Genomic DNA, 22,829 nt, shown 5'->3' on the forward strand with positions numbered 1-22,829 from the left:
GGCTTCAAGTGATTCTCCTGTCTCAGCCTCCCAAGTAGCTGGGATTATAGGTGTGTACCACCACATCTGGCTAATATTTTTGTATTTTTAGTAGAGATGGGTTTTTGCCATGTTGGCCAGGCTGGTATCAAGCTGTTGGCCTCAAGTGATCTGCCTGCCTTGGTCTTCCAAAGTGCTGGGATTACAGGCATGAGCCACCATGCCTGGTCCATATACATATCCATGTATACATATTTACATGTGTATGTATATATATGTTTATATGTATGTGTATGTACATGAATATATATACATATTTGTGTATATATGTGTGTGCACACACACACATGCACATATATAGATATTCAGGAATGCAGAGGGCAGATTTATTTAGGCCTGAGACTCGTGTAACAGCCACAGGGTTAAGATCTCTTCCAAACCCCACTTGATCTTAGAGTGAGATAGTGAGAAGAGTAGTTGACAGAGAAAGACCAATGTGTGTACTGAATGCAATTAGCAAATTTCTATTTTATTTTATGTTTAAGTGTTGTATTTCTTTACTAATTACATAAGAAAATGTTTAAATTAGCTTGGAATAATGTGTGATAAGAATAGCTAAACATTTGAGACAAGAATGTCGTTAAGATCCTAGGGTAAATGATTAATTTTTTTTAATCAGGAAATAACACTGAGCTTCTTGCTGAGTGTGGATGGCATGGGAAAAGGATTACTTTTTTAAAAAATCAGGAAATAACATTGACCTTCTTGGTGAATGTGGATGACATGGGAAAAGAGTTCCACAGAAAGAGAAATTATTTGCTAGAAAGACAATTTAAACCCAGGGGAGTGGGAGTGGGAACCCATCTTATCACTATTATAGTTAAATAAAATTCCTGGGATTTGCCAAATCAACCCCCTTACACACACACACACACACACACACACACACACACACACAGACACATGATTCTCTTCTGATGCAGTCAAGAAAAAGTAGTCAAGACTTGGAGAAAAGACAAAAGAGAGTACAGCATTGTTGTTCAATGACGCTCTGGAGCATTTTGTTAATAGGCTCATCTGAGATTATTAATTCCCTTGGAGAATGTACCTGTGTTTGACTTTGCTATTTGCTGCTTGATTAAAACCCAGAATTTCTGAAGCTACATATTAACCTGGAGAATTTTTTCCCATAAAAAGTCCAGCCCAAAGTTTGTGGTGTTATTGGCCCGATGAACCTGAACAAGCTTTGAATTTTACCTCGACAACATGTTCATGTTTTAAATGTCCAAATAACTAGTTCCTGAAATATTCTTTGAACCAGGTTTGCCATTCTATTGATAACATAATTAAGTGAGTTAACAAATAGGTGGTACATCTTCATTCTATATTTGTATAACTTTGTGTTTGATTTTTTTTTGAAAATTATATTTCTAGAAAGTCTATGCTCTTTGTTATTTATGTAGCATGACAGTTTTGAGAAATAGTTAAGCTATTAGTAACTGTATTTTGGAATTATCATTTTTCATTAACTAAATGAGAAAAAGTGTTTTATTTTTTGATACCTAGAGCACTTTTTGTCTTTAGGTGGAGTGGACCGTATAAACTGGTTCTTCCATGTAGCAGGGTGTCTCTCTTCTCATGGAAAATAGGTAAATTTCTCAACCAGTGTCTACACATTTGACACTCACATAATAGGGTTAAACACATTATATAATCCTAATCACCCTCAGATACAGGCTGTGAGTGTTGGAAACTTTAAATGTTGGCCTCTCTCGGCCTTCCTTTTTTCCACTTTGGTATTCTTTTTCAACTTTTAAAAGATCAGAAACCAGTAGGCAGCTCAAGGAAGTGACTTAGTAAGCGTTTGGAACCTCTTATTTCTAGATGTTATGGAAGCAATGTGAAATGTGACGGGGTCGCCAACATGGGTGAGTTGTTACCAAGGCAGGAGGCCCAAGGGGGTGGTATTAAAAATGTCTTCTAAAGCCCTCTTTCTGGCGCCTCTGTCCCTGTGAAGCCAGTACACCATCTGGCATTTAGGCACTGTGCCATTTTAACAGATGGGACTGAGTATTGAAGGCTCTCAGACTATGTACTACTATCAACTGTGGTGTTGGAACAGACATTTCAGTAGAAATACCCAACCAATTCTTTTTCACCTCATCTTTTAATTCTGCAGTAAAAGAAGATGATATTTCTTCCTTAGAGTGAGGAAAAGACCAGAAAGACCTTTCTCTTGGTGTCTGGCGCTATCAGAATACGAGCTGATGCCAAATTTTGCACATGCTACATTATTCACATAGCTTTAACAAACTGACTCTTCCTTTTTAAAAAAAATTCCTTTCAAAACAGTTTACGACAGCCTAGATTTTACCCTTATAACTTGGTAGATGTATGGAAGCTTTTGGATGTGAATTAGAAACAAAACAGATCGAGTCATATTTTTCCCTTTTCGATGTTCTAGAAAGTACTGAGAGGGAAAAACCTATCAATCATCTGCCAGTTGAAAAAATTTGTATTGGACACTTAATTTAGGTATATTGATACATTATGATTCAAAGGACTAAATTGCACAACTCTTTCCCTTAAGAAACAAGTTTGCTGGAGAAATAAAGTATATAACCAAAATGACAGTATTTCTTCTTTCATTGGAAAAATATTGAAACTTTTCTTTGGTATAGAACATTTGGAAAACAGAGAAATGTGGAAGAAAAAAGATCATTGATAGCCTCATCACGCAAAAGCAATTTCTACTAACACTTTGGGAGCATCAGTCTCCAGGGTATGTGTTTTTGTTTTTGTTTCAATGCATGCTGTTTCAGTACTCTTCATGTATTCACGGTCTATTTATGGCATATATCTGGATTTGTATAATACTCTCTCTTAATATGCTATATTGCAAGCATATCTCATGTTATAATAAATACTTTGTTAACATTATTTTAAAAACTGTATAAAGAGTAGATTAATTGAATATACCATAGTTATTACATCTACATTTTGTTTTCCACTAGTAATATATAAGGCATTTATATCCACAAATCTTTCCTTAACATTCAAAACTACCTACCCGGGTACACATTTTAATTTCAATGTAATTGACAAGGCAACTAAGAGAGCCAGTAGTGAGTAAAATTCAAGGTCTACAAAGTTTGCCTTTTGACTCGTAATACAGTTCTCATTCCACCACACAACCCTGACTCCTTTAGATTGGATATGTTCAAAGGAAGTAATGCTTATTATTTATCTTCCTTCAAAAATGAGTAGTATAGTTTAATCATAGGCAAACATTTACTCCAGTGGGTTCTGATGACATTCCTATTTCTCTGTGTGAAGCCCTAGTCTTCGATCTCCCTAAAGATCCTTCTTTAAGTCTTTTAAGTCCTATCCTATGTCCAGGGGTTACTCCTGATGAAGGGAAGGAAGAATTATCAGTGGCAACAAGTAGTTTGCACCCTGGTTGAGGAGTTCTCTGGAGAATGGAATCATAACTATACTCTGGCAAATTAGTCTATCTTCTCACTTGGTGATTTGGAAATACAAATGTATTATGAGAGCAAGAAATCTACAATGATGAGGATTCTGGATGTATCAAGTCGGAGTGCATTTTCTGTATTTCAAGTTTTTCAAAAAACCAAATCAGAAAGATGAATCTGATTCATTAGTTTTGTTATTTGTCATGTTTTAATATGCGGTTTGCATGTACATGACTCATCTTCCCACCTCATTTTAAGATCTTTGAAGTACAGAATCAGATCTCAGTTTCCTAAATATAAGAATCACTACAAAAATCCCATAAAATGGCATGCATTATTTACATGTTATAAACTACTTTTCTCTGGACAAAAAGGTAAACAAAATGTTGCTCCACTAAATTATTCAGATATTCTTCTGGCCATGTTCGTACTCCTGAAAATTCATCAGGATGCATAAATATTCACATATCTTTATGAAGAAGTATTACAGATTGTGTATATTTATGGTAGTGAATCATTTTTTTTTTTCTACTATATAGGATTTACACTGTCCTTGAATGTCTCATAGCAAAAGTCTGGTATTTTGATAATATGCAGAGGGCCAACTGTCATGGCTTTACCATATTATTTTATTTGAGGCCATTTCATGTGTATTCATATTTCAGAGACCAATCTGTTGAAAAGTACTATTGGTGCTAGAATATTACTACACCAAAACCTATCTTGGTAGAAAATAATTCTGCAAATAAAATATATATTTGGATCTTTTCTTTCAGTTATAGAAATTATATGAACCAAAAAATATGTGAGTAATTACTGATGGATCAGAGATTCTGGTTGGGAATGTAATGAAATAAAGAATTACTCATTTCTCAAGTGGGATAAGTTTATAGTGGCTATTACTCTTCCATGACAGAAATAGCCACAAGCTTCAATTTTTAATGACCTTGACAGAATAGCTCCCTATGGTTCAATTTTAAAAATTTACCGAAAATACATTTTTGCTAGTGGGAAAGAAGATTGTCACTCATATTCTTGCTATTGCAAGCAAAATTTTAAACGCAGGTTTTATTCTAAATGACTCAAAATATTGACATAAAAAATTACAAGAAAACACAGTAGAGTCTTCTTCAAGAAGAGATGAAGAAGCCAAAATGCTAGTAAAGAAAGATATGCACGCACACTATCTCTCTGGCAAAATGAAATTCTTTCTTAGCTGTACACCCCGTGTCATTGATGAATGCAGAAAAATCAAGCGAGGGACTTGCTTGAACAATAGTGCATCTTCTGTTACAGGGTTGTTACAATTCTCTCGTCTAGTACTTATTCATATGGACCTTATATAAGAACTTGTTTAGTCACATTTATGAATGCTATCATTGATTTCTATAGTCTGTAGTGAAAGCTCTGAGCATATTCTTCAAATGCCACTTGAGAACTTCTAAAAATCTCTTGCATATGTATACTCCATCACATGTACAAAAATCTTCACAGTTCATGATAGATAAAAAGGCAAGTAACCACAGAAAAATTTTTAATCCCAAACTGACAACAACTGCAAAATACATTTACAATGAAAACAGACAAATTAAAATAATGGCATATTCATTTCAAACAAAACTACACGTTGCTGAAAAGCAATGACCTATGTTATACACATTAACATGGATAAATCTCAAAAGTTTTTTTTCCTAAAAAACAAGTCATAGAAGAATACATACAATACTAATCCATTCATATAAACTTGGAAAATAGTAATACTTAACAAGTGGTAAAAAATATAAAGATAAATAAGAAATAATTAACTCAAACAGGTTTTTGGTTAGGTTAAATGCAATCTTATTTTTTTTTTAAAGTTCTGTTAGGCAATCATATAAGCTTTTTAAAAATTATCACTTATTCTACATAAATTTTATAGAACTTCTGTATGTATGATACTTTCATAAAAGGCAAACATTTCAAAGTCTTGTTTAAAATAAATTACAAAAAATGCTTTACTGTAATAATATTATTTAGAATAATAAATAATACAAGGGCATAGGAATCATGAGAAATTCTCCAGAGAGCTAGCGTTCGGACCCAGGTTGAAATTCCACTGCTGCTACTGACAATAAGAGCTTTGGGCAATTTATTTAAATTCACTAAAGACAGTTTTATTATATTTAACCTAAGGATAATTCACAGTCATTGCTCTACGATAGAATTGTTGTTAGGTTCAAATCAGCTCTTGAAAACATTGGTTCATATGCAGTTCAAATTTAGAGTTTAAAAAATTTTGAATTCATAAATGTTAAAAGAATATGGATTATACAGTCAAATTCTATAATATTGAAAACAACGCTTCTTGAAAACTTGGATACATCTTCAAATCTAAGTCACAATATGCCATGGGTTTTTCAATTATTGCATTTATTTCTAACATTCTCAAGTGTCAAATGCCCTTAAGTCTTTGATATTGATGAATTAAAAAATAGCTTTCCACTATGATATCAATTATAAAACTCAGAGAAAAGCAGAAGTTCCAGAATTATAGCTGATCAATATACCCAATGGCTGTTTTGCTGAAAATCAATTTCCTGAAAATGTCTTTACTGAGGGTTCCATATTCAAAATAGCGAATTCATGAATTGACAAAATATTCCAACTTGCCAACAATGTAGCTTTGCCTAATGCACTTTTTCTGTTTCAGAATCCCACCTAGGATACATGACATTTAGTTATGACGTCTCCTTATGCTCCTCTTGGGTGTGAGTTTCTCAGACTTGCCTTGTTTTTGATGGGTGTAAGAGTTTTGAACAGTTCCAGTCAGGTATATATTATACGATGTTTCTCAGAGGGGATTTGTTTGATTTTTGTCCCATCATTAGACTGGTGTTAGGAGGAGGACCACAGAGGTAAAGGGACATTTCCAACACATCACTTCGAGGATACACACTATCAACATAACATTACTGTTGATGTTGAACTGTCAGGTTTCTGACCTGTCAGATTGTAAAATCACTCTTTTTCTCCCTAGTTTCATACTGTACCCTTTGGAAAGAAGTTGCTATGTGCAACCCACTCTTAATGAGTTGGGAGATATGCTCCACTTCCTTGATAGAAAATTCTCTACATATCATAAATTATTTAAAATTATTTTACATTCTTTGTTTCTTTTTGTATTTTGTATTCTTTAGAAGTTTGACTTTTTCAGGATTCCATGTAACTGGAATTATATAGTATGTAACCTTTCCTATTTAGTAATATATATTAAGATTCAACAGTGCCTTTTTGTGGCCTGATAGCTCATTTATTTTTATCTTTTGTGACACAGTTTATTGATAGCTCATTTCTTTTTATGTTTTGTGACAGAATTTATGTATCTAGTCACCTACTAAAATACTCCTTTATAAATAAAGACTATAAATATTCACATATGGATTTTTTATTGATATAAATTAACTGGATAAATGCCTAATAGAACAATTGTATCAAATGGTAAGATCATGTTTAGCTTTGTAAGAAAATGCCAATTTGTCTTCCAAAGTGACTATACCATTTGGCATTCTCGCCAGCAATAAATTAGTTTCTGTTGCTATACATCTTCATCAGCCATTAGTAATGCCAGTTGATTTTTTTTTTTTAATTAGCCATTATAGTAGGCATATAGGGATATGTAAAGGACAATTTGGAACTTGTTTCAAAAATTCAAAATTATAAGCAATTACACAGCCACTAATGTATCAAGTACATAAGCTTGCAAATAGATAGATAGATAGATGATAGATAGATAGATAGATGATAGATAGATAGATGATAGATGATAGATAGATAGATAGATGAATTGATAGCTTTATTATTGATATCTGTATCTATAAATAGTTATGAGCTGCATAACAATGTTTTGGTCAATTATTGATCACATATGAGATGATGGTCTCATGAGATTATGATGGAGCTGAAAAATTCCTATTGCCTAGTGACACTGAGCCATTGTAATACCCAAGTACAGCACATTACTCATCTCTTTGTGGTGATGTTGGTGTAAACAAACCTACTTTGCTGCCAGGAGTATAAAATGATAGCACATAAAATTATGAACAGTATATAATACTTGATAATAATAATAAACAAATATGTTAATGCTTTATGTATTTAATACACTACACATTTCATCATTATTTTAAAGTGTACACATTCTACTTATAAAATAATGTTAACTGTAAAATAGCCGCAGGCAGGTCCTTCTGAAGGTATTCCAGAAGAAGGCATTACTATGATAAGAGATGACAGCTTCAGACTGCCTGTCTAGATTCCTCCTCTTTGTGCAGGGCTACTCTGAAAGAAAGGCACCCGCCCCAGGCAGGAGCTTATAGATAAAACTCCCCTCTCCCTTGGACAGTGCACCTAGGGGAAGGGGCAACTGTAGGCACAGCTTCAGCAGACTTAAACATTCCTGCCTGCCAGCTCTGAAGAGAGCAGTGGATCTCCCAGCACAGTGCTCAAGTTCTGCTAACGAACAGACTGCCTCCTCAAGTGGGTGCCTGACCCCCATGCCTCCTGACTGGGAGACACCTCCCAGCAGTGGTCAACAGACACTTCCTAAAGGAGAGCTCTGGCTGGCATCTGGTGGGTGCCCCTCTGGTGCACCCTCTGGTGGGTGTCTCCCTCTATTCCAGAGGAAAGAAGAGGCAGCAATCTTTGCTATTCTGCAGCCTTCACTGGTAATACCCAGGCAAACAGGGTCTGGAGTGGACCTCCAGCAAATTCCAGCAGACCTGCAGCAGAGGGGCCTGACTGTTAGAAGGAAAGTTAACAAACAGAAAGGAATAGCATCAACATCAACAAAAAGGATGTCCACACAGAAACCCCATCTGAAGATCACCAACATCAAAGACCAAATTCACAAAGATGAGGAAAAACCAGGGCAAAAAGGCTGAAAATTCCAAAAACCAGACACCTCTTCTCCTCCAGAGGATCAAAAATACTCATCAGCAAGGGAACAAAACTAGACAGAGAATGAGTCTGATGAATTGACAGAGGTAGGTTTCAGAAGGTGGGTAATAACAAACTCCTCCAAGCTAAAGGAGCATGTTCTAACCCAATGCAAGGAAGCTAAGAACCTTGGTAAAAGGTTACAGGAACTGCTAACTAGAATAGCCAGTTTAGAGAAGAACATACATGACCTGATGAAGCTGAAAAACACAGCACAAGAACTTGGTGAAGCATACACAAGTATCAATAGCTGGATAGATCAATTGGAAGAAAGGATATCAGAGATTGAAGATCAACTTAATGAAATAAAGCGTGAAGACAAGATTAGAGAAAAAAGCATGAAAATGAATGAACAAAGCCTCCAATATGGACTATGTGAAAAGACCAAAACTACGTTTGATTGGCGTACCTGAAAGTGTCGGGGAGAATGGAACGAAGTTGGAAAATGCTCTTCAGGATATTTTCTGAGAGAACTTCCCCAACCTAGTAAGGCAGGCTAACATTCAAATTCAGGAAATACAGAGAACACCACAAAGATACTCCTCGAGAAGAGCAACCCAAAGACACATAATCGTCAGATTCACCAAGGTTGAAATGAAGGAAAAAACGTTAAGGGCAGCCAGAGACAAAGGTTGGGTTACCCAAAAATGGAAGTCCATCAGACTAACAGCAGATCTTTCTGCAGAAACCCTCCAAGCCAGAAGAGAGTGAGAGCCAATATTCAACATTCTTAAAGAAAAGAATTTTCAACTCAGAATTTCATATCCAGCCAAACTAAGCTTCCTAAGAGAAGGAGAAATAAAATCCTTTACAGACAAGCAAATGCTCAGAGATATTGTCATCACCAGGCTTGCCTTACAAGAGCTGCTAAAGGAAGCATTAAACATGGAAAGGAAAAACCGGTACCAGCCACTGTAAAAACATACCAAATTGTAAAGACAATCAACACTATGAAGAAACTGCATCAACTATCAGGCAAAATAACCAGCAAGGATCATAATGACAGGATCAAATTCACACATAACAATATTAATCTTAAATATAAACGGGCTAAATGCCCCAATTAAAAGACACAGACAGGCAAATAGAATAAAAAGTCAAGACCCATCAGTGTGCTGTATTCAGGAGACCCATCTCACATGCAAGGACACACATAGGCTCAAAATAAAAGGTTGGAGGAATATTTACCATGCAAATGGAAAGGAGAAAAAAGCAGGGGTTGCAATCGTAGTCTCTGATAAAACAGACTTTAAACCAACAAAGATCAAAAAAGACAAAAAAGGGCATTACATAGTGGTAAAGGGATCAATGCAACAAGAAGAGCTAACTATTCTAAATATATATGCACCCAATACAGGAGCACCCAGATTCATAAAGCAAGTTCTTAGAGACCTGCAAAGAGATTTGGACTCCCACACAATAATGGTGGGATACTTTAACACCCCACTATTAGTATTAGACAGATCAACAAATGGGAAAATTAACAAGGGTATTCAGGACTTGAACTCAGCTTTGGAACAAGCCCCAGTAGACATCTACAGAACTCTCCACCCCAAATTAATAGAATATACATTCTTCTCAGTGCCACATCACACTTATTCTAAAATTGACCACATAATTGGAAGTAAAATATTCCTCAGCAAATGAAAAATAATGGAAGTCATAACAATCTCTCAGACCACAGTGCAATCAAATTAGAACTCAGGATTAAGAAACTCACTCAAAACTGCACAAGTACATGGAAATTGAACAACCTGTTCCTGATAGACTACTGCATAAACAATGAAATTAAGGCAGAAATACATAAGTTTTTTGAAACCAATGAGAACAAAGACATGATATATCAGAATATCTGGGACACAGCTACAGCAGTGTTTAGTGGGAAATTTATAGCACTAAATGTCCCACAGGAGAAAGCAGGAAAGATCTAAAATGGAAACTCTAATATCACAATTAAAAGAACTAGAAAGCAAGAACAAACAAATTCAAAAGCTAGCAGAAGACGAGAAATAACTAAGATAAGAGCAGAACTGAAGGAGATAGAGACACGCAAAACACTTCAAAAAATCAATGAATCCAGGAGCTGGTTTTTTGAAAAGATTAACGAAATAGATAAACTACTAGCCAGACTAATAAGAAAAGAGAAAAGAATCAAATAGACCAAATGAAAAATAATAAAGTAGATATCACCACTGATCCCACAGAAATACTACCATCAGAGAATACTTTAAACACCTCTACACAAATAAACTAGAAAATCTAGAAGAAATGAATAAATTCCTGAATACATATACCCTCTCAAGACTAAAACAGGAAGAAGTTGAATCCCTGAATAGGCCAATAACAAGTTCTAAAATTGAGGCAGAAATTAATAGCCTGCCAACCAACAAAAGTTCAGGACCAGATGAATTCACAGCCAAATGCTACCAGAGGTAGAAAGAGGAGCTGGTACCACTCTTTCTGAAACTATTTCAAACAAACAAACAAAAAAGAGGGATTCCTTTCTAACTCATTTTCTGAAGCCAGCATCATTCTGATACCAAAACTTGGCAGAGACATAACAAAACAAAAGAAAACTTCAGGTCAATATCCCTAATGAAAGTCAATGCAAAAATCCTCAATAAAATACTGGCAAATAGAATCCAGCAGCACATCAAAAAGTTTATCCACCAAGATCAAGCCCAATTCATCACTGGGATGCAAGGCTGGTTCAATATATGCAAATAAATAAATGCAATTTATTATGTAAACAGAATCAATGACAAAAACCACATGATTATCTCAATAGATACAGAAAAGGCCTTTGATAAAATTCAACACCCATTCATGCTAAAAACTCTCAATAAACTAGATATTGATGGAATGTATCTCAAAATAATAAGAGCTATTTATGACAAACCCACAGTCAATATACTGAATGGGCAAAAGCTGGAAGCATTCCCTTTGAAAACCGGCACAAGACAAGGATACCATCTCTCACCACTCCTATTCAACATCGTATTGGAAGTTCTGGCCAGGGCAATCAGGCAAGAGAAAGAAATAAAGGGTATTCAAATAGGAAGAGAGGAAGTCAAATTGTCTGTTTGCGGAAGACATGATTGTATATTTAGAAAACCCCATTGTCTCAGCCCCAAATCTCCTTAAGCTGATGAGCAATTCAGCAAAGTCTGAGGATACAAAATCAATGTGCAAAAATCATAAGCATTCCTACACACCAATAATAGACAAACAGGGAGCCAAATCATGAGTTAACTCTCATTCACAATTGCTACAAAGAGAATAAAATACCTAGGAATACAACTTACAATGGATGTGAAGGACCTCTTCAAGGAGAGCCACAAACCACCGCTCAAGGAAATAAGAGAGGGCACACCCAAATGGAAAAACATTCCATGCTCATGGATAGGAAGAATCAATATCGTGAAAGTGGCCATACTTCTCAAAGTAATTTATAGATTCAATGCTATTCCCATCAAGCTACCATTGACTTTCTTCACAGAATTAGAAAAAACTACTTAAAATTTCATATAGAACCAAAAAAGAGCCTGTATAGCCAAGACAATCCTAAGCAAATTAAAAAAGCCTGAGGCATCACACTACCTGACTTCAAACTATACTACAAAGCTACAGTAACCAAAACAGCATGGTACTGGCACCAAAACAGATGTATCGACCAATGAAATAGAACGGAGGCCTCAGAAATAACATCACACATCAACAACCATCTGCTCATTGACAAACCAGACAAAAACAAGCAATGGGGAAAGGATTCCCTATTTAATAAATGGTCTTGGGAAAACTGGCCAGCTATATGCAGAAAACTGAAACTGGAATCCTTCCTTACACCTTATACAAAAACTAACTCAAGATGGATTAAAGACTTAAACCTAAAACCATAAAAACCCTAGAAGAAAACCTAGGCAATACCATTCAGGACATAGGCATGGGGAAAGACTTCATGACTAAACACCAAAAGCAACGGCAACAAAAGCCAAAATTGACAAATGGGATCTAATTAAACTAAAGAGCTTCTGCACAGCAAAAGAAACTATCGTCAGAGTGAACAGGAAATCTACAGAATGGGAGAAAATTTTTACGATCTGTCCATCTGACAAAGGGCTAATATCTAAGGTCTACAAACAACTTAAACAAATTTACAACAAAAAAGTAAATAACCCCATCAAAAAATAGGCAAAGGATATGAACAGACACTTCTAAACAGGAGACATTTATGCTGCCAACAAACTTATGAAGAAAAGCTCATCATCTCTGGTCATTAGGGAAATACAAATCAAAACCACAATAAGATACCATCTCATACCAGTTAGAATGGCAATTATTAAAAAGTCAGGAAACAGGCCAGGTGCGGTGGCTCACCCCTGTAATCCCAACACTTTGGGAGGCCAAGGTGGCGGATCGCAAAGTCAGGAGATCGAGACCATCCTGGCTAACATGGTGAAACCCCGTGTCTACTAAAAAAATTAGCCGGACATGGTGGCAGGCCCCTGTAGTCCCAGCTACTCGGGAGGCTGAGGCAAGAGAATGGCGTGAACCAGGGAGGAGGAGCTTGCAGTGAGCCGAGATCGTGCCACTGCACTCCAGCCTGGGTGACAGAGTGAGACTCTGTCTCAAAAAAAAAAAAAAGGAAACAACAGGTGCTGGAGAGGATGTGGAGAAATAGGAACACTTTTCCACTGTTGGTGGGAATGTGAATTAGTTCAACCATTGTGGAAGACAGTGTGGCAATTCCTCAAGGATCTAGAACCAGAAATACCATTAGACCCAGCAATCCCATTACTGGGTATGTACCCAAAGGATTATAAATCATTCTGCTATAAAGACACATACACATGTATGTTTATTGCAGCACTGTTCACAATAGCAAAGACTTGGAACCAACCCAAATACCCATCAACGATAGCCTGGATAAACAAAATGTGGCACATACACACCAAGGAATACTATGCAGCCATAAAAAGGATGAGTTCATGTCGTTTTCAGGGACATGGATGAAGCTGGAAACCATCATTCTCAGCAAACGAACACAGGAACAGAAAACCAAACATCACATGTTCTCACTCAAAAGTGGGAGTTGATTTATGAGAACACATGGATATAGGGAAGGGAACGTCACACACCAGGGCCTTCTGGGGAACTGGAGGCTACTGAAGGGATAGCATTAGGAGAAATACCTAATGTAAGTGATGGGTTGATTTGTACAGTAAGGCACCATGACAAGTGTATACCTATGTAACAAACCTGCATGTTCTGCACATGTATCCCAGAACTTAAAGTATAATTTAAAAAAAAAAAAATAAACAACATTAGCAAAAAAAAATACAACAAAAAAATGAAAAGAAAAAAAGGAGATGACAGCTTCATGCATGTTATATCCCCTGCGGATTTTCCAATGGGACAAGATGTGGAGGTGAAAGACGAGGAGATTGGTGATCCTGACCCTGTGTAGGTCTAGACTAATGTGTGTGTTTGTGTCATAGTTTTTAACAAAACAGTTTTAAAGAATTAAAAATTTAAAAATAGAAAAAAACTTATAGAATAAGAATATAAAGAAAATACTTTTGTACAGATGTACAATGTGATTGTTTTAACTGAAGTGTTCTTATAAAAACATCAAAAACCTTGAAAAACACTTTAAAAATTTATACAGTAAAAATGTTACAGTAAGCTAAGGTTAATTTATTTTTGAAGAAAGAATTTTTTAAATAAATTTACTGTAACCTAATAGTACGGTGTTCATAAAGTCTATAGTAGTGTACAGTAATGTCCTAGGCCTTCATATTCACTCATTTATCCACTGACTCACTCATAGGCCATTTATCCACTGACTCACTCAGAGCAACTTCCAGCCCTGTAAGCTCCTTTCATGGTAAGTCTCCTGCACAGACATACCATTTTTTAATCTTTTAATAATATATTCATACTATTTATACTATATGTTTAGACACAAATAGTTACCATTATGTTATAATTGCCTATAGTTTTCAATAGAGTAACATGCTATGCAGGTTTGTAGTCTAGTAGCAATCGTCTATGCCATATAGCCTCGGTGTGTAGTAGGCTATATAAGGTAGGTTTGTGTAAGTACACTCTGTGATGTTCACACAATGACAAAATCTTCTAATGACACATTTCCCAGAACACGTCTTTGATGGTAAGCGATGCATGACTCCCTCTCTCTCTCTCTATATATATATATAAAATATATGACTCTCTATATATGTCTATATATATGTATGTCTATACACATATAAAAGTGTCCTAACTGGAGTATTATTTGTGAGTAAAAAAATATAAACTAATAATGCCCATCACTAAGAGGTTAAATTGATAACATATGTATTTAATAAACATTACATAGTATTTAAAATAAGGTATATCTGCATATAATGACAGGAATATATATTGAAAATAATGATGAGATGATAAAAGATCAATTCATAGAATTATATGCAGAGTATGTTTACATCTGCCTAAAAAGATATCTGTGTAAATGCATAGGACATATCTGCAGCGGTAGACAGCAAACCATTACCAGTGTTTTCCTCTGGAGATATTGAGAGCATTTAAGTTGGAGTTGTGGTTAGAAAAGAGGCAAGAAGAAGAGAATAATTACTTATTACTTTGTACCATCCTGTAGTGCTTCAATTTAACAAAAATATATTATCTTTTTAATAAAAATTCAAATGCCTTACATTGGTTATAACTTCTAAAAAAGCAATATCTCCCTAGACTCTGAAAAATATGGACTGAGATTATTTAAAAGTAATTCACTTCTTACATTTAAAATATTAAGCTGAATTTCACTCCAAATTCAAATTCAGATTCTAATAAAATTTATTTTAAAACTAAGAATAAACGTTAAAACGATATGTGGACAATATTCTTACAATTTGTAGTTTATTCCTAACTTCTGACACTCTTCCATCTTTTTTTTTTTTTTTTGAGACGGAGTCTCCCTCTGTCACCCAGGCTGGAGCGCAGTGGCACAATCTCAGCTCACTGCAAGCTCTGCCTCCCGGGTTCCCACCATTCTCCTGCCTCAGCCTCCAGAGTAGCTGAGACTACAGGTGCCCACCACCACGCCCGGCTAATTTTTGGTATTTTTAGTAGAGATGGGGTTTCAACATGTTAGCCAGGATAGTCTTGATCTCCTGATCTGGTGATCCATCCGCCTCCACCTGCCAAAGTGCTAGGATTACAGGCGTGAGCCACCGCGCCCGGCCTCTTCCATCTTTTTCAGAAGCTCCCTCCAATATCTGTGGCAATACTCCAAATCAAATCCATCATTTTTAGAATTCAGAAATAATAATTGGAAGATTTGTAGATGGATGACTGAATATGTAAACGAGGTTAGGCAAGCCTGATGAAATACCTGTGCAAAAGAATTCAGTGTAAAGTACTTTATAGAAAAATAGACTTGGGAAACCTTTTCCAGAAACAAACAAGAAAAGTAATCAGTTAAGCAAACGAGACCATCTCAATCAGTCATCTATTTGGCAAACTGGTTTCTTCATGTATTTTCGATGATGCTTAAGTGTCCAAGGATTCACCGATTTTTCTGAGTTTAACAGATTTAATTCTTGATTTCCTGTGCTTACTCTTTTGTCCAGGCCAATTATAAAGAGAAACCAGCCAAAGATGAAAGGTTAGGTCTGGAAGTTAATGTGCTTTTAAGAACAAACCTACCAAACAAAAAACATCATTTCAGTTAATAGTAAACAGTAAATCGGAGCAGACATCTCAAAATACTGCCAGTTGCAACCAGAATTTCTTCCTGAGTTCTGGAAGTGTTTGAGACTGGTAGGGGAATTCAAATGATTCTCTGTAGAACCTGCATGTGGCTTGCAATACAGCAAGCTTTGTATGTGAGACAGTACTCAGAAAATGTGAACATTTGCCAGGAAAATCAATCGCAGAATTTTTAAAATAATAAATATTTGTAAATAATTACAATAATAAATGTGCAACAAGCTATCAATTTTTCTTCTTTTTCTCCTTTTCTTTTGCCACCCATTTTTAAAAAAAATGTACCTTTTCAAGTTGCAGGTAGCAACTAATAAAGCTGATGACGTGAAAATGTCACTGTTATGGAATTAATTGTATCCCCTCAAAGTCCTTACTGTGAAGTACCTTAGAATGTACGTAACAGACTATATTTAGAAACAGGACATTTAAAGAGATAATTAAGTTAAAAAGAGGCTCTTAAAGCGGGCCCCCAAGCAATCTGACTTGTGTCCTTATAAGAAAAGGAGATTAGGAAAAGAAAAAGAGACACCAGAAACACATGCACCAAAAAAGGCAGTGTGAGGGCACAGCAAGAAGGCGGCCATCTGCAAGCCAAGGAGGGAGACCTCAGAATGGGCTTGGACTTCCAGGCTCCAAAAGTGTGAGAACATAAACTTCTGTTGTTTAAGCCACCCCGTCCATGGTATTTTGCTGCAGCAGTAGAGCAAACGAATATAGTCACAGAAATCTCAGGGTCTTTAGGAAGAATTCTAATTACGAGTCAGAGGGTGCGATGTACTTCTGTGTGAATGCCTAAGAATAAAATGCATTTTTGAAGAAGATTTTTAAGGCAATACGAGTGTTAAGAGAACAAGCCTGACTTGATACCCAGTGCTCTCTTGAAGGAAGTGGGAAGCAATCCATTGTGAGGGGTAGAATACCGGGGCGTGAAGGTGAGGATACTTCAGCTTACAGACCCGAGTGTCCTGGGTATGCACCCCCGTGCCCAGAGCCCCTGCACAGAGAAAAGGCTAAGCCCAGCTACCTCCACAGGGAAGGCCAAAGCCAATAATTCCAAAGGACACAAATGTATAAATAACTCAGCAAAGGCCCCTTATGGTGATATTTTCTAATTATAATTTCCAACATGAAGGCTGCACACAGTGTCAAGGTCTGAGATTTAATATTCACAGAAAGCATCTGAGAAGTAAGTAGTATGTTTTCTCATCTAGCCTGTTCCTAAGCAGCTTATAGTTTTGGTATCTGACATTCTCAAGTTCAAAGCTAAAACCAGATCAAAATTTTCATTGTATTAAATGACCTCAATCATCATAATCCTGGCCTATTTTAAATATATCAGTCCCTTCGGAGTAGCTTCCCCTGACCCACACTAGAACTTTAATCATCTATAAAACTAAACTAGGAGGTGAACAAATTACTTAGAAATGACACTGGAGGTGGAAGACTAAAGTAGAAGCCATGCATGGGTTAACCGATGAAGCAGGACCACATAGCAGGATTTAGTCAACTGCTGGAGAATGGAGAATGTCTGCATAGAACACTACTTGTCCAATTTATCTCTCAGTCCATTTTATATGGAGGCTATGTCCACCAGCCCTGGTGCAAATGCTTACGAATGATTCTGCATAGAACCTGTGTGCAGTTTCCAGTACAGCAAGCTCTACACGTGCAGCATTACTCACACAATTTGAACATTTGTCAGGAAAATCAATCTCAAAATTCTTCAAAGAATAAATACTTGTAAATAATTACCATCATAAATTTCAAAGATTTCAAAGATTTTGATTGAGTTCAGAGTAGGGAAGGAATGATGAAATCAGAGAAATATGGCTATAAGTTGCTTTTGGAATAATGAAAGGTTTCCATTAGCCAAGGCACTTCTGTGCTACCATGAGTGATGCAAATTGTCTCTTTGTAAACACACATCCTATGCAGAGTACCATAAAGTAGAACCGGTATGCATTATCAGTAATTGGAGTGAGGTTGGTAAAGTTGTGGTTGTGGTGTGGGTTGGGAAATGATTCTAGAACTTTAGCCTGCCTGACTCTTTTAGGAAATCTAAATTTATTGAGCACGGCTATGTGCCAAGGCCTGTGATAAGCACTATGCATATTGCCTGATTTAGACATTGGATGAGGAAATGAGCTCACAAAACTTGGATAATTTGGCCCAAATGACCCATCTAGGAAGTTGTGAATCTAGAAACTGCACCCAGGTCTATTTGTTCCAATGTGTCCTCTCTTGAGTATTTTACTATATTTTTGTCTTTTTACTATGATCATTCAATTTATTTTAAACATTCAACATGGTTAGGAAAAAAAAAAAAAGCATAGATACATGTGAGAAGGTGAAACATGAACTCTACTGCCAGCATATAGGCAAGGTAGCTTAGAAGAGTGGAAGGTTGCTCACCTGTACTGACAAGAGAGGTGGCCAAAGAAAATGGAGCCTGAGGACAGATGGACAGCAGCATTGAACAGAAACTGATTGCCTCACTCATTTCTTTACCCACACTTGTCTACCTGCTCACCTCCACTAACGCCAACCTCCTCATTCAGTATCAAATATGTTGATCATGCTCTCACTTCAGGCTCTTTGTCCTTGCTGGTCCGGTTGCCTGAATCACTCTTTCCCTAGACAGTCTCAGTGCTCTTTTTCTTGCCTCCTGCAGATTTTGCTCAAATGGTAGCTTCTCCCAGGGCATTATTTGACCTTGTATCCCTCTGGCATTCCCAGACATCTGCCCTCAGTAAATATTTACTAAATAAATTTACTAATCAACAAATATCACAAAAATAATTCTTATGCCAAAGTGACATATTCTGGGGTGGCATACCCTGATCCCCGTCAGCTCCTTCCCCCATACTAATCAAAGGTTGCTATTCTATATGGCCGCAAAAACATCACCCAGTGAAAGAGCAGTCATTCTATAGGCAAGCAGACACATTCCTAGTATTCTTTAAGGTGGAAGTCATTCACTACAGCTGACAAATCTTTGATTCTTTGAACTGGGGAATCATTGCTTTGGTTTCTAAGTCCTGCTTGGATTGAGCAAACACATACCTGGCTTATTATCAATAACTTTCTTAGTTAGGCAAATAGGTGACAACGTCAATAGGAATTTCAAAAATATGTGTGCTGGCAAAATAAACTCTGCCTTTGGAAACATCATCGCAATTTAACTGGTTCTAAGTGACTCAGGCAGCCTAGGTCATTGTGTGCCACTGCACTGAAATTGCCCTTTGACAAAACTGGCACTGGCAGCTAGCCGTCAAATTTGAAATGTTTCAGCCAACAGAGTTGCTTTGGAATCTTTCCCACATACCAATACATCTCTTGATCTTGGGAAAACATTTCCCCAGAGTATTCAGGAAGGCTTTCCTAGACCTTTTGACGCCCACATAACCTTCATATACTAAGCGCTCAGGTCAGAAGTAAGCAACATTCACTGGGGGCTGTGATTTGAACACTAACTTTCTGCTTTTCTAAAATTTAGGGGGTGAAGAAAGGGCTTGAGAATTTCTCTGCATTGAGGTGAAGTCTCCTGTATGGAGTTCGAGTCTGCTCTGTCTTCATAGAAATGTCACTGTAACTTTGTCCCTAATGCACTCTCAGTGAGGAGCTAACTGCTACTGAAAGTTTCAAATTTTATGTAAAAATAAATCTGTGATAATCACCTTTCTCGTGTTAACCAGCTTATTGTTGAAGTTAAGCATTCTTGAAGACACACACATTTGGTAATCTATTGTTCCTTGCAACTTTCCCCAGAGGACACATAAGGCTTTCCTAGACCTTTTGACGCCCACATAACCTTCATATACTAAGCGCTCAGGTCAGAAGTAAGCAACATTCACTGGGGGCTGTGATTTGAACACTAACTTTCTGCTTTTCTAAAATTTAGGGGGTGAAGAAAGGGCTTGAGAATTTCTCTGCATTGAGGTGAAGTCTCCTGTATGGAGTTCGAGTCTGCTCTGTCTTCATAGAAATGTCACTGTAACTTTGTCCCTAATGCACTCTCAGTGAGGAGCTAACTGCTACTGAAAGTTTCAAATTTTATGTAAAAATAAATCTGTGATAATCACCTTTCTCGTGTTAACCAGCTTATTGTTGAAGTTAAGCATTCTTGAAGACACACACATTTGGTAATCTAATGTATGATCAGATTTTGGTACTCTAAACAAATCATTTTTCCCACAGTATGTTCCTTGAACATTAACTCTATAAGGTCTCATGAAAAGGAAAGTTTTCTAAGATGAAGTGACTTACGAAATTCTGTATCTAATCCTCTTTTGTAGAATTGTCATTTGTATTAGTGACCTGAAAAGGGCTACAAAGACTAAATCTGTTTCACTTGGCTTATTCCAGAATTTGCCAAACTTATTTGACTGTAATTCCCCTTCTCTTCTGTTAGATCTAGTGATATTCTGCAGAACTAGCAAGCATTCTAGGAAACTCAGCTTGGACAGCACTATTCTAAATACAACAAACACAATAAAATGTTGTTCAGAAGTCAGAGTTCTTAAAACTTCAGCCTTTGGCTTTTTGGCAGTCCCCATATGGGATTATTTTAGAGTAGGGCTCTTCAAACTTTTTCTGTAAAGGGACACATAGTAAATATGTTAGGCTTTACAAGACATATAGTCTCTGTCCTTTGCAACTAGCTACTCAACTGTGCCATTGTAGTATGAAATTAGCCACATATAATATGTAAACAAATGAGTGTGGTTGTGTTCAAACAAAACTTTATTATCAAAAACAGGCCACAGACTCAATTTGAGCCATAGGTTGTAATTTGCAACCCTCTCTTTTAGAGTGGGGCAGCCACCTGTCATTCATACCTAACACCTAATCAGTTATTTAATTTATATCTAATATTCATATCTAATATCATATCTAATATCTCTCATTCATATCTAATACCTCTCATTTATATCTAATACCTAATCAGTTATCTAATTCATATGTAATATCTAATCAGTTATCTAATACCTTAAGTTATCTAATATCATATATCTAATCAGTTATCTAATACCTTAAAAGTACACGTAAGATTAAAAAGAAGGTCATTGTGACTTTGTTCGGCAGCCAAACTTGACCAATCTTAACTTTTAAAAGACTGGAGCATAGTTCACTTAGGTCAGTATATAAAATCCCTCTCAGGGTAATCACAACCAAGATGAACTGGCATCCTCAGAGAAGATCCATAACTTGTCTGTCGTTTGAAACTAAGAGAACAAGATACAGGTAAGTGTCCCATTGCTTTGATAATTTACTTTAAAGCAAATGGCCAAATTTAAATGGCAAACTAGGAATTTCCCAGTAAAAAGCAAGCTGATTTACCAGCAGAACTCCAAACTTCCTTTTGTAGGTTAAGTAAAACAGGGAGGTTCTTAGAAAAGGAAATCTGCCATAAGTACTAGAAAATTCCAAACTCATAGTTATTTTAAGTGAAGCCTTATTGCAGAATCAACAGTCTCCATTATGCACAAGGGACCACCCACCAGAAGAGCATCCAAAGATAATAATCTATGAGAAATGAGATCACAAAAATGTGGATACTGAATTTCTGGCAGGACCTTGGAGCTTATGTTTAAAGAAGTGATTGTCCCTTAGATACCAAGGCCATTTCTCTAGCTTTATGCTGGCAAGGTTTCTATTTATTGATGCTTTATCATTGTGTGACTCTTTTTGTTAACCCTTTCCAATGCAAGCATTTTGGCTCCCCTGCAGTATCAACAACAACAACAAAAAATTTTTTTGGGGAAAAGCTTTATTTTTATTTGTTTTTTTGAAAAGCTTTATAAAAAGCTTCTTGATTAATAGAATAATAGGATTTTAGCACTGGAAGGAATATAAAAATACCTAATCTAACTACGTTGAAAAGATCAACGAGGGATCTGGTCCAAGATAGCAGATGATCATCCATGACTAGCCATGAGAGCCAGGTTTCCTGGGTCATGCTGAAGGCTGTTCAGAGGACAGATTCTCAGAGCTGACATTCTAGACCTTGTAAAGGTTCATTGTCAGGCTCTTGACTGGGCTTCTTTTCTCAGAATAAATGACATGTGCAACATCCCAAGGTAGGAAATGTTATAGAATGCAAGTACATTTGCTTCTACTTTGCTATAAATTATATGCACACTTTGAAAATAGTTAAGGCTTAGTGCCTAGGATATATGCATTCTCAAGTAGCAGGGACATTCTGGCTAATACTTAACTGGGAAAGAAAATCTGGCTGTGCCTGCAAAACTAATGATCTGTACATCTTCTGCATGAGTTGATGTGCATTGTGAAGAGATGGTGCTATTGAGAACTTGGGAAGAGTAAGTTTTGAGGGCAGTACCCTGGAGGGGAAACAGGAAGTACAGAGGTTTGTATTTGTCTCTGTCTCCTTAGATCACCTAGACTAATGCACGAGCTTTCTGCAGGTAGAGGCCAAGAGGATTTTTTCACAAAAGCCTTTATAAAACTTGGGTTAACTGTGCTAACTTGAAGTCCAGAATTGGGGAAAATGACTTTCTTTCATTTTATCTTCAGCATTGTGAAAGTTCAAGAGAACCCAGTGCATTTGGAACCTTGAGGGTTTTGCAAGCCTCGGTAGCCCAAGGAGATGGCAGGCAGGCAGAAAAGCTG

General features: G+C 36.6%; 1 long non-coding RNA gene across 1 annotated transcript; it reads left to right on the forward strand.

Annotated features, from left to right (window-relative positions):
• Positions 1–279: 279 nt before the first annotated feature.
• LOC110740866 lies at positions 280–7,074 on the forward strand. The gene is made up of 2 exons (XR_002516084.2): positions 280–2,761; positions 6,145–7,074. It is a non-coding gene; the product is annotated as an uncharacterized LOC110740866 (long non-coding RNA).
• The last annotated feature ends 15,755 nt before the right edge of the window (positions 7,075–22,829 follow it).

The sequence above is a fragment of the Papio anubis genome, chromosome 10 (assembly GCF_008728515.1).
Source record: "Papio anubis isolate 15944 chromosome 10, Panubis1.0, whole genome shotgun sequence".
NCBI lineage: Eukaryota > Metazoa > Chordata > Mammalia > Primates > Cercopithecidae > Papio > Papio anubis.